This window comes from Mustela erminea, chromosome 3 (assembly GCF_009829155.1).
Source record: "Mustela erminea isolate mMusErm1 chromosome 3, mMusErm1.Pri, whole genome shotgun sequence".
NCBI classification, from domain to species: Eukaryota; Metazoa; Chordata; class Mammalia; order Carnivora; family Mustelidae; genus Mustela; species Mustela erminea.
The window spans coordinates 9,015,724-9,031,164 of NC_045616.1; the positions used below are offsets into that span (position 1 = coordinate 9,015,724).

General features: G+C 35.6%; 1 pseudogene; it reads left to right on the top strand.

Moving 5' to 3' along the window:
- Positions 1–4,811: 4,811 nt before the first annotated feature.
- LOC116585799 lies at positions 4,812–5,761 on the top strand (annotated as a pseudogene).
- Positions 5,762–15,441: the final 9,680 nt, after the last annotated feature.

Consider the following 15,441-nt stretch of genomic DNA (forward strand, 5'->3'; position numbering starts at 1 on the left):
CTAGGAAACGGTCCCCGGTTGTGTTTTAATTCAATCGGGTACTGGTTTCGGCCGGCTCCCAGTGGAGGTCTCGCGGCCAGAAGTGGCTAGACCAGGGATGTGGAGGGGATCACATTAGATCAATCAGGAGGAAACCTCACACGGGAGTCTTAAGATTGGCAGCCGTCCTGGTGACTTAGTTGGCTGTCCCATGCCCAAGAGAGACAACTTTATACAAGAACAGGAATAAAGAGAGGCCATCAAGTTTCTGGGTCCTATTGCCATTCCGGCCAGGGTACTAACTTACAGCCAAAAGGCAGACGCTCTCCTCCCCGTAGAGTAGCCACGGGCTAGAGGATTGCAGCCTGAGCAATTGACATGCAAGTGTTCCAATAAGACCATACTCCTTGAAAAGCCCCTGAAACGAGAGTAAAGGAAGAAGAGAGGGAATACTCACCACTTTTGCACCGAAGCTCAGAGTCCAAATGTGAACTCACACAACTCCTGCCTGGCTCGCCAAAATGATGAAGTTCCAGAACCTAAGTCACGTTTGGTGGGGTGAGGTTCGGAGCCGACGGCTAAAGAAAGAATTCTTAAGACGTCTCTGGTGCAAAAGGTGGTTTATTAGAGCACGGGGACAGGACCCGTGGGCAGGCAGAGATGCGGCTGCCCAGGGCCTGTGAGGAGTGTCTGGTTATATACACAGGAGTTGGGTAGGTGAGGACAAAGGGGTGTTCAGAAGGGCTATTGGGATAAAGAATACTGTCAGGATATTGAAGGCCTGGTTACTATCAAGCCAAGGCCACTTTCCCTCTAATGAGGCACTAACATAAAGACAATTGGGAGTCTCCTGGTGGAATGTTACATTCCTGCTATCAAACGTCCTTGTTAGTGAGATTTAGGTCTTAAAAGAAACTTAACTTTATTTACTTTTCCTTCTACCTCCGTCTCCTTCGGTTTTTTATGGAGGGGAGGGTACGTTAGGGCTTGAGGAACTGAGTTATATATCTTTGGAAATTGGGCTATTGATAAGGCAACTTCTTTGTTGTAAATCTCAAGGACATTTGTAAACCAAGAGAGACTCCTGCCTTGCAGGACTGTGATCTCTGCAAGATAACCATTTGCTCTTCTTTTAGGGCAGTCAGGGGTGCCTGTGAAATGTCACACATATTACCATGGGGAATGGGTGGAGAGGGGGTGCAAGGTGCCAGCCCCTGCTCCATTCTCAGCCAGCCTCCTGCTCCCTCATCAAGATGACCTGAGCCAAAGGCAGAGGCTTAACCCACTGCACCACCCAAGCGCCCTGATCTTAATTCTTTACTCAGGATCAGGGTATTATGTATAAAAGTGTTTTTAACTCTTTTGTGAGATTAGAATTTAAAGTCTCTCACTCAAACCAATGCGTAGAAAAACATCAATTTAGAAAATGTGTGAATTATTATCTGGTCTGGAAAATCAAGTGTTAATCTTATTTTAAAATCTCTTCAAGACATATATACAGGGTCTTTCTATGCACACAAAAAAATGGGAAAACATAAGTCCGGTGGGGAAAAGTAAAAATATGTGTTTCTGTTGCCCTAGCTATTTTCTGGCTTCTGAACAATTTAATTTACCTGACCAATCCCAGATCACTTCCCTCAGTCACATGCTTCCTTACATATTACCCCATAAATTTTGACCAAAATTCATTAAATTGACTAAAATATTTGATTTTCCATCAAATTTTAACTGTTCTCTCTTAGCTTCTAAAAGAATGCAGATTTTATGGGTGTAGGGAATTATTTTGCTTTATTTATTTATTTATTCACAAACTCTTGACATATTTATTCACACTTATTATTCAAAAACTCTTGACATATATATATATATGTATTTTTATATATATGCATACATACATATACATGTTTGTTGAATCATTCTTCAAGGAATAAACAAACATATTATTGAATCATCAATTCAAGGAATAAATACACATATTATTTAAAAATTGATTATGATAGCTCACATAATTATCCCATTTTTTACAGATAATGGAATTTCATCTTGGGTGAAGTGTATTTCCAACTTCAAAAGCCTGGTAAGTGGTGGTGACATTTCCCAATCCTACTGTCTATTGATTCTAGAGTCAAGGTCCTGGTGACTCTTCCATAAGAGAATTTTGGATACAGGCTATATATGCCTAAGGTAATCATATCATAAAATTAAAGTAGGGAAATTATAATTATTGCATTATCAATAAAGTGTACAGACATTCTTTGGAAACCTATAGAGGCACTAAACTGGACAATTCCCACCTGCTTAATGTGTTTGTGTTTGAGAACCATGCGAGAAACAGTTTTTTTTGTGATGAAACAGGAGCTATTAAACTTGGGCAAGATTTTTCTGTCTCTAAAATAAGAATGCAATACTATTTTTGCAATATTTAAAACTAATGTATAAATTTTACTTAGAAAATATTGAATAGTAGTATACGCCTTGAAAATAATGGAACTGAAATAATAATCATAGTATTTCTGAAAACTATATCAAGGGATATTTAAGGCGCATTTGTGATATCTTGGGCACATTTCTTAGACGTATTGTCTTGAAACATATTGTCATAACTAGTTTTGACCAGATGCTATCAGATAAAGCACTATCATCCTGGTTTGATGAAGATATAGAGACCTGGTGATGGGTATTAAGGAGGCCATGAATTGCATAGGGCATTGGGTATCCTACGTAAACAATGAATCTCAGAACAGTATGTGAAAAACAAATTATGTACTACTGTATGGTGACTAGCATAACATAATAAAGAATAATAATAAAAAATATAGACTGAGCTTCAACTTTGAAATGGTCATATCATACATTGATAAAAACCAATATTTTCATATAGATAACTGGAAATTAAAGACATACTTGTAAACATTACAAATTATTGTTTCTCTCTTTGAACAACCTCAAAACTATTGAGAATATAAGTTGTTTTGGTTTAGTTGTTAAACATGTAGAGGCAGTATCTTGGTAATAATGGTACAGTTTTCTTCTTTTCATCAGAAGACATATACATAAAGAATGATAAGAATACATTAATAATGTGAGAGCTTATTAAATACTTAAAACCTACATTTAATATCAGATATTTGTAAAATAAAACAAAGCAAAACAAAAACCACTTCACCTGACCCTTGAAGAACACAAAGTTGTATACAGTTCAATCCTTGAGGAATTTATCAATAACAATAACAACAAAATAGGAAGGACATCTGCTTGATTTCTTTTCAGTGTGAAACAGTTTGCGAAACATGTCTTGAAAAACTGATGTAAAAAACAAGTCATAATATTGGACAGGTTGTCTAAAAACTTCACATGCAAGATATTTAATAAGTTTATGACAAAGAATACTAACAAAATGGTGTTATAGGTAACAGATCAATGTGAAAGAATCTGTACTAGAAGATTTTTAACAGAATTTAGAAGAATTTATTTTCAAATAAACCATAATCAATGTAGTTTTTCCTGGTCCAATTATTGTTGTTGTTGTTATTACTATTATTATTGGAAATGAGAAAAAAAAGTTGTAAAAGAATAATAGAGGAGATCCAGGAAAATACATGTAACACAGGTAAGTTAAGATGAAAGTTGGTTAATTCAACCACTAGTGAATAAACCAGAGGAGGTAATGACATAAAGAATAACGATGCGGTGGCAATCTTTGTTAAGTTATGCAGAATCACAGGAAGAAATTCTAAAAAAAAAGTTGTTGAACAAGCTGAAGATTAAAGTGAGAAAAACAGTCTGTAATTTAACAGAAAAAAGGCTAAATTACTATTGGAAGACATTGTGCTATAATTTTGTTGCTTTGTTTTCAGCTAGTAGAATCAAAGAAGTTTTGAAAAGTTGGAAAATTGAAGATGATAAAGAAAGAACATTAAGGGTAAGTTCAAGAGGCACTCAGGAAATAATAATACTTGGCCCTTTCATTCTCTCTTTAAGAGCAGAGATAAATGAACCAGAAAAAAAATTGAAGTATAAAAATGTAAACAAAAATTAGGAATAAAGTCAGTGTAGGTAAATGTATCAGTTTATGAGTTTATATTCCAATTGAGATATTAGAGTAAGTAAGGTTACAAATGATATCAATATTTTGTCATAGGAACAGAAGATAATTTTTCACTATTTTGCATAGAACATTAGTTGCAGAAAAAGATCATTTTACCCCATATTGTCCATACCCCCAAATAAAAATTATTTTATTTGACTAAAAACAACAAAAATATTTATTCTAATTTTCCAGTGTTCAACAACATTATCTCCAAAATTTCATTCAAATGCAACTTTATTTATGTAATCTATGTCTATATTTATACATAACTGATCATGAGAAAAGTGTATCCTCCAATGGAAGTGTATAGAAATATGGATTGAAGTTGTGTATATTTATTGTAAGTTGTAATTGTCACTTCATTACTATTGTTGAAATAAAATACTATAAAGAAAAAAATAATAATACCCCATAGACTAAAGGAGGACCACTTAATTTTCTTTCAAAAATATTAGGGGCTTCTGGGGTTATGGACATTGGGGAGGGTATGTGCAATGGTGAGTGCTGTGAAGTGTGTAAACCTGGTGATTCACAGACCAGCACCCGTGGGGCTAATAATACATTATATGTTTATAAAAAATTAAAAAAAACACATTTTTATAAAATGAGGGGTTTCAATATAGATTATAATTAGGTAGGGGTCAAGACTAAACTATTTAAGAACGATATTTTCATAATTTGATATTTCATGAGCTCTGGATTTCACTTCTTACTTTCCAGGTAAAAAATGCATTACCCACAAATGTTAAATTCCACCATCATGATGGGATTTCTCCTCATGGGATTTTCTGATGTGTGGGAATTATGGATTTTGCATGCCATAACCTTCTCTGTGATGTATGTAGTCATTCTGATGGGGATCATTATCACTGTTACTGTCACCAACCTTGACAGGAGTCTTCATACACCCATGCATTTCTTCCTCAGGAATATGTCCATCTTGGATGCCTGCTACATTTCTGTAACAGATCCTAACTCATGCATCAATTCCCTGCTTGACAGCAGCGCCATTTCAAAGGCTGGATGTGTAGCTCAGGACTTCCTAGTGGTTTTCTTTGTGTATGTGGAGCTTCTGTTTCTGATTATCATGGTCCATGACTGTCATGTGGCAAGCTGCAAACCACTTCACTACCCTATGATCATGAACCCTCAAATCTGCATCCGAATGACTCTGGCTTCCATACTCAGTGGTCTTATATATGAGGATGTGCACACTGGCACACACTCCTACTGCCCTTCTGTCTGCCTAATGTCATCCATCAGTTTTGTTTTGTTTTGTAATATCACCTCACTGATAAAGTTCTACTTCTCTGATACCTTTAGTAATGAGATAGTGATCATTGCCTCTGATCTGGGGATTGTTGGTCACTGTTTCATTTTCATCATCAGGTCTTACATTCACATATTTTCCACCATTCTCACATTTCCAAGTGGAGCAGCCAAAAAAAAATACTTTTTCTACTTCTGTCCCTCACATCCTTGTGGTGTCAGAATTTTATGTATACCTGAGGCCATCTGATAGTCCACTATCAAGGACATGGTCTTTTCTGTCTTCTATTCCATAACCCTTCACTCTTCAGCCCTATTATCTACAGTCTTAGAAATGAACAAAGGAAATATGCCATTAATAAAATGAGGAGAATGTTTATTCAGGAAATGTATAGGAAATTGCTGAGGCTCATTCTACTTTAAAAGTCATGTTTTCAGCAATAAATTGAGAAATTGATTGAAATTCTATCAATATAACTGACAATAATAAATAATGCCATTAAAATATATCATTTATCAATATAATTTCCCTTCTGAACTGTTGAATTATCTGAGTATGTCACTGGAAAAAGGATCTAAAAAGGATCTAAAAAGAAATCCCTATTCATGCTTTGACAACTTAAGAACACTCACTAAAGGACACCTGGGTGGCTGAGTGGGTTAAAGCCTTTCTTTGCCTTTGGCTCAGGTAATGATCCCAGGGTTCTGGGATCAAGCACCATGTTGGGCTCTCCACTCAGCAGGGAGCCTGCTTTCTCCTCTCTCTCTGTGTGCTTCTCTGCTTACTTGTGATCCTTGTCTATCAAATAAATAAATAAAATATTAAAAAAAGAACACTCACTAAAAATTTAAGTCTAAAAAGACAAAAATGTATCCTTAGAGGTATTTTATAGTAAGCTTCTGTTTTGTATTTATTCATAATTTAAATATTTAATAACCTAGTATTAAACAGTAGTATAGAAGAAATTGTCACAATCGTTCAAAAGTAAATATGAAAAATATAGGTTCTTTTGAATATCATGATATATGGATGCAATGCAGCAAAAAAAAAAGAAGTAAATTTGGTGGGGTTATGGAGTCATGTATGAGAGGATCAGAAATATTTACACAAGTTGTTCATTTGGCAAGGGAAATATAGATACATTATATTGTCATCAGACCAAAATTTTGCTGAAAATATTTTCAAGTGGCTTGGGGATACATTTACATGTTTATACTTTAAACATTTTTGCTAGATTGATTAAAGGATACAAATTTTCTCTACCCATTAATCCTCACATGCTTCTCCATACATCCATTAAGACAAGTGAGAAGTAAAAATAATGTTATTTTGCTTTCTGATAGTGTCATCTAAAATATTTATATTTTTTGTTAATAATATCAGCCATTATATGGTAGATTACACTGTAAGAATTAGAAACCTGAAGGTTTTAGTAGCTTAAGATAACAAAGGTTTACTTCTAGCTCATAGCATATGCCAAATGTGGGCTATCAGGGGACTCTCTGAAGTGGATGCATTGGACAGAGCCATTGAAAATAAGAACTCAGTCACACTAAAATGAGTTTTAAGCATTTACTTAAAAAATACAAATAGAAAAAGTGGGAGCATTCTCCATTTAGAAGCCACATGACTATTGCTGACCTTAAAATATTAGTGTTGTGGGTTCTTTCATAAATTTGGATATAATTTAAGGTAACTACTGGACACTTTGCAGGAAGATTTTGACATCCACAGTGAAGAAACTGGAATTCTCAAGGAGATAAACATATATCAAATGTTAAAAAGAAATCCAAGTATGCATTTTGAAAACAGGCTTTAATGGTAAACAATGTAAGCTGTATATTTTAAGAGATTCAAACACATATTTTGACATCAAGGAGAATCAGAGTACCAAAGGTTTGGCATTCATGTGAAAAGAAATTTTGAAGTACCTTTGAAAAGAAAAAGAGTCATAGCAGAACTTTTCTGTTTTAAAATAACATAAAATAGTTGAGTATGGGAAAAGAGAATACCTAGTCAAGACTCAGTCACAGGGAGGAAGAAAATGTAAAAATGTGCACACCAGTCCTCGCCAGTCATTTCTGCTCATGTTTTATTGGCCAAGTAAGTCACATGGTCACACTTGCTGTTGAAGTGAGTAGTGGGCAACCTACCCCCACTTTAAGAAGCGGAAATGAACAATAATGCCATTAAGTACTAGAAATCATCTATATCTCCTGACTCAAAAGACGAAATGTGAGATTCCGACTGCTTGTTGTCTATGCAGTTATTTTAGCATTATGATCACTGTATATATTCTAAGACATCACATCATAACAAAAGTTTCCAAAGCATAATATGTGTAACATAAAGTGACACCAGTTGTACAAAGCTTTTAATGCATTATCTTATCAACTCTTTAACAACCTCATGTAACTGATAATAATGTTCCCACATTTTAGGGATGAGTGCCCTGGTTTAGAAATATATGAGTTTGCCTATTTTCTATTGTATTTATTTATGCTTTCATAATTTTATTCTATGGTTTTTCTAATACTTTGGGCTCAGTTTGTACTTAAAAAAAATGGTCCTTGTGTCTTAAACTTAGATAATTAGACATAGACAGAGTTAATACTATAAAGTTACCTCTAAATACTGCTTTTGTTGAGTCACATAAATTTTGCTATGTTGTGTTATATTTGTTTTTATGGGATTTTACTGATTTCAAATTTGATTTTCTTTTTTTTTAAAGATTTTATTTATTTATTTGACAGACAGAGAGGCAGGCAGAGAGAGAGAGAGGAGGAGGAAGCAGGCTCTCTGCAGAGAAGAGAGCCCGATGCGGGACTCGATCCCAGGACCCCGAGATCATGACCTGAGCCATAGGCAGAGGCTTTAACCCACTGAGCCACCCAGGCGCCCCAAATTTGATTTTCTTTTTGTCTTATTGGTTGCAAAATAGTATGTTGTTTAATTGCCATAAATTGACGGTTTTCCAATTTTTCTATTGTTATTAATTTCTAGCTTTATTACATTGTGGTAGAAAACTTGATCTTTGACCTACCATATGACCTGTCTTGGGCAGTGCTGCTTGTGTGTTTGAGAAGAAAAAAGAAAGAGGCATATTCTGCTGCTATTGGATGGAATGTCCTATATATGATCACTAAGTACATTTAGTCTATAGTGATGTTCATGTTCACGTTATTGATTTATTTATTGATTCTCTGTACAGGTGATCTATTAGAAATTGATATAATGGCCTGGGAATACTTCTTAATAGCTCATAACTTCACTCTCTGAGTCCTCGGGTTTTCTCTCTACTTCCTTTGGAATAAATAAACTGACTTTGGAACAGAGTACACTTTTCAACCTGAGTTTCACAAAATTCAAGTAATCTAAAATCGTTGTTGTTGTTGTATAAAATGTCTGTTCCTGCATGGTATATGAACTTCACAAAACCATCTTCACTTGTGATGTCAACTGAAAGTTTGAGGGTCCCCAAGGCATTCTCTGTTTCAATAATTTGCTGGAAATACTCACAGAATTCAGAAAAGCCTTTAGCTAACGGTTATGTTGTATTACAGCAAAAGGGATACAGATCCAAGTTACCAAGGGATACAATATCTCAAATGACCCAAAGAACCAGAAAAACAAATAAATTTATGAAGCAGGACATTTGAAGGGGTTGTAAGTCACAATACAGGAGCTGAGGGCAAAGGGCAAACATTCCTTTAAGAAAGATTAATCCATTACTGAGGAATTCTCTTTAGTCTCTGCTGGCCAGAAAATTTTCCTTAAAAATTCACAGATTTCTGAGACAGGAAAATAGAGAAAACATGAGCAAACTGAAAACCAGTAAACAAATTGAATCAATAATCAAAAAATTCCCCCAAAACAAAGTCTGAGGCTGGATGGCTTCACAAATAAATTCTACCAAACATTTTAAAAACATTAATACAGATTCTTCTTTATTCAAAAAAAAAGGGGGAAAGAAATAAAAGAAAAAAGAAAGAAAGAAAAAGAAATAAAAAGAATACATCCAAACTCATTATATGAAGACAACGTTACCCTGATACCAAAACCAGAGAAAGATTCAACTGGAAAGCAAAATGACAGGCCAATAGCCCTGATGAACATGGATGCAAAAATTATCAACAAAATACTAGCAAATTGAATACAACAGAAAATCAAAAGACACATTCATTATGATCAAAAGATATTTATTCCTGGGATGCAAGGGTTGTTCAATATTTGCAAATCAATTAGTTTCATATGCCACATCAATAAAAGAAAGAACAAAAACCATACTATATTTTTAATAGATGTAAAAATTGTTGAGAAAGCTTTTTGAGAAGGTTTTTGAGAAAGAAAATCCAATCATGATAAAGGTATTCAAAAAGGAGTGTTAGAGGGAAAAATATATCAACATAATAAAGTCCATATACGAAAAAACTCACAGACGATATTATCCTCAGTTGGGAACACATGAGCTTTTCCCTTATGGTGAAGAACAAGACAGGGATGTCCACTCTACCAAAGCTATTTAACATAACACTGGGAATCTTATTTATTTATTTATTTGTAAATTAATTAATTTATTTTCAGAAAAACACTATTCATTATTTTTTCACCATACCCAGTGCTCCATGCAATCTGTGCCCTCCATAATCCCCACAACCCGGTACCCCAACCTCCCACCCCACCACCACTTCAAACCCCACAGATTGTTTTTCGGAGTCCATAGTCTCTCATGGTTCACCTCCCCTTCCAATTTCTCCCAACTCCATTCTCCTCTCTAACACCCCTTGTCCTCCATGCTATTTGTTATGCTCCACAAATAAGTGAGACCATAGGATAATTGACTCTCTCTGCTTGACTTATTTCACTCAGCATAATCTCTTCCAGTCCCGTCCATGTTGCTACAAAAGTTGGGTATTCGTCCTTTCTGATGGAGGCAAAATACTCCATAGTGCATATGGACCACATCTTCCTTATCCATTCGTCTGTTGAAGGGCATGTTGGTTCTTTGCATAGTTTGGCGACCGTGTCCATTGCTGCTATAAACATTGGGGTAGAGATGGCCCTTCTTTTCACAACATCTGTATCTTTGGGGTAAATACCCAAAAGTGCAATGTCAGGGTCATAGGGAAATTCTATTTTTAATTTCTTGAGGACTCTCCAACTGTTCTCCAAAGAGGCTGCACCAACCTGCATTCCCACCAACAGTAGAAGAGGGTTCCCGTTCTCCACATCTCCTCCAACACATGTTGCTTCCTGTTTTGTTAATTTTGGCCCTTCTAACTGGTGTAAGGTGATATCTCAATGTGGCTTTAATTTGAATCTCTCTGAGGGCTAGTGATGATGAACATTTTTTCATGTGTCTGATAGCCATTTGTATGTATTGATGGAGAAGTGTCTGTTCATATCTTCTGCCCATTTTTTGATATGTTTGCCTGTTTTGTGTGTGTTGAGTTTGAGGAATTCATTATAGATCCTGGATATCAACCTTTTGTCTGTACTGTTATTTGCAAATATCTTCTCCCATTCCGTGGGTTGCCTCTTTTTTTTTTTTTTTGACTGTTTCCTTTGCTGAGCAGAAGCTTTTGATTTTGATGAAGTCCCAAAAGTTTATTTTAGCTTTTGTTTCCTTTGCCTTTGGAGACATATCTTGAAAGACGTTGCTGTGGCTGATATTGAAGCGATTACCGCCTATGTTCTCCTCTAGGATTCTGATGGATTCCTGTCTCATGTTAAGGTTTTTTTTTTTTATCAATTTTGAGTTTATCTTTGTGTACGGTGTAAGAAAATGGTCAAGTTTTATTCTTCTACTTATAGCTGTCCAGTTTTCCCAGCACCATTTATTGAAGAGACTGTCTTTTTCCCACTGTATAATTTTTCCTGTTTTGTCAAAGATTAATTGACCATAGAGTTGAGGGTCTATATCTGGGCTCTATACTCTGTTCCACTGGTCTATGTGTCTGTTTTTAGACCAATACCATGCTGTCTTGGTGATCACAGTTTTATAGTAAAGCTTGAAATCAGGTAACGTGATGCCCCAGGTTTATTTTTGTTTTTCAACATTTCCTTAGTGATTCAGGTTCTCTTCTGATTCCATACAAAATTTAGGATTATTTTCTCCTGCTCTTTGAAGAATATCTATGTCCCAATATGGGAGCAACCAATTACTTAAGAAAACTGTAAATCAAGATAAAGTGTCATATTGATATGAATACATAGGAGATCTTAACACGCCCCTCTCAGAAATAGACAGATCATTGAAGCAGAAAATCAATAAAGAAACAAGAGCATTGAATGGCACATTGGACCAGATGGACCTCATAGATATATACAGAACATTTCACCCTAAAACAACAGAATACTCATTCTTCTCAAGTGCACATGGAACCCTCTCAAGAATAGACCACATACTGGGTCACAAATCAGGACTTAACCGATACCAAAAGACTGAGATGATTCCCTGCATATTCTCAGATCACAATGCTTTGAAACTGGAGCTCAATCACAAGGAAAAGTTCAGAAGGAACTCAAACACCTGGAAGCTAAAGACCACCTTGCTTCAGAATGCTTGGATCAACCAGGAGATCAAAGAAAAACTGAAACAATTAATGGAAACCAATGAGAATGAAGACACTTTTGTCCAAAACCTATGGGATACAGCAAAGGCGGTCCTAAGAGGGAAATACATAGCCATCCAAGCCTCCCTCAAAAAAATTGAAAAATCCAGAATACACCAGCTGTCTCTACACCTTAAAGAACTGGAGAATCAACAACAAATCAAACCAACTCCACACATAAGAAGTGAAATCATCAAGATTAGAGCTGAGATCAATTAGAATAGAAGCAAGAGATACAGTGGAACGTATCAATGAAACTAAAAGTCGGTTTATTGAAAAAATCAGTAAGATCGATAAACCATTGGCCACACTAATCCAAAAGTAAAGAGAGAAAGCCCAAATTCATAAAATTATGAATGAAAAGGGAGAAACCACAACTAACACCAAGGAAGTAGAAACAATCATCAGAAGTTATTATCAACAGTTATATGCCAATAAGCTTAGCAACCTAGATGAAATGGATGCATTTCGGAAAACTATAAACTCCCAAAATTGAACCAGGAAGAAATCGACAACCTGAATAGACTGATATCTAATAACGAGATTGAAGCAGTGATCAAAAACCTCCCAAAAAACAAGAGCCGAGGACCTGACGGATTCCCTGGGGAATTCTACCATATGTTCAAAGAAGAAATAATACCTATTCTCCTGAAGCTGTTTCAAAAAAAATTGAAGCAGAAGGAAAACTTCCAGACTCTTTCTATGAAGTCAGCATTACCCTGATCCCCAAGCCAGGCAAAGACCCTACCAAAAAGGAGAATTTCAGACCAATAGCACTGATGAATATGGATGCTAAGATTCTCAACAAGATCCTAGTCAACAAGATCCAACAGCACATTGAAAAGATTATCTACCATGATCACGTGGATTCATCCCTGGGCTACAAGGATGGTTCAACATTCGCAAATCAATCAATGTGATAGAACAAATTAATATGAGAAGGGAGAAGAACCACATGGTTTTTTCAATTGATGCAGAAAAAGCATTTGACAAAATCCAGCATCCTTTCCTGATTAAAACGCTTCAAAGTATAGGGGTAGAGGGAACATTCCTGAACCTCATCAAATCTATCTATGAAAGACCCACAGCAAATATCATCATCAATGGGAAAAAGCTTACAGCCTTCCCTTTGAGATCAGGAACAAGGCAAGGATGCCAACTTTCACCACTCTTGTTCAACATAGTAATAAAAGTCCTAGCAACAGCAATCATACAACAAAGGGAAATAAAAGGTATCAAAATTGGCAATGAAGAAGTAAAACTCTCTCTCTTCACAGAAGACATGATTCTTTATATGGAAAACGCAAAAGACTCCACCCCCAAACTACTACAACTCATACAGCAATTCTTCAGTGTGGCAGGATACAAAGTCAATGTGCAGCAATCAGTGGCTTTCTTATACACTAACAATGAAAATACAGAAAGGGAAATTAGAGAATCGATTTCACTTACTATAGCACCAAGAACCATAAGATACCTGGGAATAAACCTAACAAAAGAGGTAAAGGATCTCTACTTGAGGAACTACAGAACACTCATGAAGGAAATTGAAGAAGACACAAAAAGATGGAAGACCATTCCATGCTCTTGGATTGGAAGAATGAACATTGTCAGAATGTCTATACTGCCTAGAGCAATCTATAATTTTAATGCTGTTCCGATCAAAATTCCACCAGTAATACTGGGATTTTAACCACAACAGTCAGAAATCACCATTTGTAGATGACATGATACTTTATAGAGAAAAACCAAAATACTCCACCAAAAAAAATTCCTAGAACTAATACATGATTTCTAGAGTTGCAGTATATAAAACCAACCTAAAGAAATATATTCTATTTCTATACACCAGTAATGAAATAGCCAAAAGAGAAATCAAAGAATCAATCCAATACACTATTGTACAAAAAAAAAAGATATTTGAAATAAACCTAACCAAAAAGGTAGAATACCTGTACTCTATGGGGCTCCTGGGTGGCTTAGCTGGTTAAGCCTCTGATCTCAGTTTCCTGGGATTGAGCCCTGCATCAGGCTTTCTGCTTGGCAGGAAGCCTGCTTCCCCCTCTCTCTCTGTCTTCCTCTATGACTCTTTGAGATGTCTCTCTCTGTCAAATAAATAAATAAAATATTTTTTAAAAAGAATATCTGTACTTTGAAAGCTATAACACTGTTGAAATTAATTGAAGATTAAAAAAGAAATGGAAAACAAAACTAAACCCTTATGGATTAGAAGAACAAATTTTTTTAAAACGTTTATATTACCCTCACCAAATACTAGCCAATAGGATTCAACAGTACATTAAAAGGATTATTCACCATGACCAAGTGGAATTTATTCCAGGACTGCAAGGTTGGTTCAACATCTGCAAATCAATCAATGTGATACAACACATCAATAAAAGAAAGAACAAGAACCATATGATACTCTCAATAGATTCTGAAAAAGCATTTGACAAAGTACAGCATCCCTTCCTGATCAAAACTCTTCAAAGTGTAGGGATAAAGGACACATACCTTAATATTATCAAAACCATCTATGAAAAACCCACCACAAATATCGTTCTCAATGGAGAAAAGCTGAAAGCTTTTCTGCTAAGGTCAGGAACACGGCAGGGATTTCCATTATCACCACTGCCATTCAACATAGAACTAGAAGTCCTAGCCTCAGCAATCAGAGAACAAAAGGAAATTAAAGGCATCCAAATTGTCAAAGAAGAAGTCAAATTATCACTCTTTGCAGATTATATGATATTATATGTGGAAAACCCAAAAGACTCCACTCCAAAACTGCTAGAACTTGTACAGGAATTCAGTAAAGTGTCAGGTTATAAAATCAATGCACAGAAATCAGTTGAATTTCTCTACACAAACAAGACAGAAGAAAGAGAAATTAAGGAGTCAATCCCATTTACAACTGCACCCAAAACTATAAGATACCTAGGAATAAACCTAACCAAAGAGGCAAAGAATCTATACTCAGAAAACTATAAAGTACTCATGAAAGTAATTGAGGAAGGCACAAAGAAATGGAAAAATGTTCCATGCTCCTGGATTGGAAGAATAAATATTGTGAAAATGTCTATGTTACCTAAAGCAATCTACACATTCAATGCAATTCTTATCAAAGTACCATCCATCTTTTTCAAAGAAATGGAACAAATAATCCTAAAATTTATATGGAACCAGAAAAGACCTCGAATAGCCAAAGGAATATTAAAAAAGAAAGCGAAAGTTGGTGACATCACAATTCCAGACTTCAAGCTCTATTACAAAGCTGTCATCATCAAGACAGAAGGGCACTGGCACAAAAACAGACACATAGATCAATGGAACAGAATAGAGATCCCAGAAATGGACCCTCAACTGTATGGTCAACTAATCTTTGACAAAGCAGGAAAGAATGTCCAATGGAGAAAAGACAGCCTCTTCAATAAATGGTGTTGGGAAAATTGGACAGCCACATGCAGAAGAATGAAATTGGACCATTT